This window comes from Palaemon carinicauda, chromosome 7 (genome assembly GCF_036898095.1).
Source record: "Palaemon carinicauda isolate YSFRI2023 chromosome 7, ASM3689809v2, whole genome shotgun sequence".
Classification (NCBI taxonomy): Eukaryota; Metazoa; Arthropoda; class Malacostraca; order Decapoda; family Palaemonidae; genus Palaemon; species Palaemon carinicauda.
Window position 1 is genome coordinate 8379331 of NC_090731.1, and position 2500 is coordinate 8381830.

Consider the following 2500-nt stretch of genomic DNA (forward strand, 5'->3'; position numbering starts at 1 on the left):
CAAGAGATAAGGCAGTGAACGCTCAAGGGAAGCTATTTGAAGTGCATGAACCATATTCCTGAATACAGGTGTAATGATTTTCATAATGATATTTCAATCATTAATTATCACAAATCCTCAACATCTGCTTTTCCAATCATAAACGATTATTAGAAATTATTTCCAGCCGATAAAGGGAAAATTATAGCTTTTGGATTTCAGTTGGCTTATTATTATTATTATTATTATTATTATTATTATTATTATTATTATTATTATTATTATTATTATTATTATTATTATTATTATTATTATTATTATTATTATTATTATTATTGTTGTTGTTGTTATTATCATTAGTATTTGCTAAGCTACAACCCTAGCTAGAAAAGCAAGATGCTATAAGCCTAAGGGCTCCAACAGGGAAAATAGCTCAGTGAGGAAAGTTAACAAGGTAAAATGAAATATTTTAAGAACAGCAACAACATTAAAATGAATATCTCCCACATAAACTACAAAAACTTTAGCAAAAGAAGAGGAAGAGAAATAAGATAGCATAGTGTACCCGAGCGTACCCTCAATCATGAGAACTCTAACCCAAGACAGTGGAAGGCCTTTGTACAGAGGCTATGGCGCTACCCAAGACTAGAGAACAATGGTTTGATTTTGTAGTGTCCTTCTCCTAAAAGAGGTGCTAATTCTATAATATATAAGGATCCAATTATCTTTATTTTCCGGTGCCATTATATAAAATCCATCAGCAAGAAGAAATATATAATCTTGATGTAAACGTTCTTTTGTTCTCATTAAAATGTTTTTAGGTTTTACGTGTCATAATTATATAAAATTTTACGGGATAATATGTCAAAGAATGTATTTCGAAGATCTTGTTTTCATGTTCACAGATTTTCCGATCGACAGTTTCTATCAAGTTAATTAATTACAAGTTTAAGTTCTTTTTTTCCAGTGTGATTTTTTTTATTTTGTCTGTTCTTTTAATTTTTTTGATTTTATATATTTATTTATTTTTCTATTTTAATTTTTGACCGCTCTTGTAATTTGTTGACTTCACAGATTAGCAGTATGTTTTTTTATTTTTTATTTTAAATAACCAAACGAAAACTTCAACGTACATTTAACCATGAAAATATTCTTTTGTTCTCATTAAAAAAGGGTTTATCATCAAGTTGATTAATTTCAAGTATAAGGCTTTTTTTCTAGTATTTTTTTTTTATTTTGATCTTTCTTGTATTTTGTATGAGTTCATAATTTTTTTTTTTTTTTTTTTTTTTTTTTTTTTTTTCAGGTTAGGTTAGGTTAGGTTAGGTTAGGTAACGAACATTTGACAACTCTCATTTGCTTTTCATTACGAAACCCCGCAAAAGTAAAGTAAATACATTTGCTTTAACCATTGTCTTCTTAATGAAATAACCATGGTTTTGAAATTTTAGTACGAATATGGTTTCGCTTTTAGTTAATTTCCTGACATGAAAATTATTTTGTATAATAATAAAACAGATATTTACTCTACTTTCCAATACGGGCGTTAAAATTCTTTAGGGCAAGTCTCCGAAAACCTATAAACGAAATTAACATCATGTTAAGGATAAGAAAAATTAGTGATTCACCGTAGAAAAGGTTTTACATTTAAAATTAATATTATCATTATTATTGCCGCTGGTGTTGTAGCTGATATCATTATCTTTATTGAAATTGTTGTAGATATTTTTAATATTATCAACATAAAACTTGTGGGAAGGTCAAATGGATGAACCTCAAAATAGTAGGGATTATATGTATAACTTAGGGGCATATTTATTTCATAATAAAAATATGATAATCACCAAAAGGCCACACAAAGATATATATATATATATATATATATATATATATATATATATATATATATATATATATATATATATATATATATATATATATATATATATATATACATATATATATGTATATATATATATATATATATATATATATATATATACACAGTATGTATATGTATACATATATATATATATATATATATATATATATATATATATATATATAGTATTATGTATACATATATATATATATATATATATATATATATATATATATATATAGTATTATGTATACATATATATATATATATATATATATATATATATATATATATATATATATATATCACACAGTATGTATATGTATACACATATATATATATATATATATATATATATATATATATATATATATATATATATATATATATATCACACAGTATGTATATGTATACATATATATATATATATATATATATATATATATATATATATATATATATATATATATATATATAGTATTATGTATACATATATATATATATATATATATATATATATATATATATATATATATATATATATATATATATATCACATAGTATGTATATGTATACATATATATATATATATATATATATATATATATATATATATAGTATTATGTATACATATATATA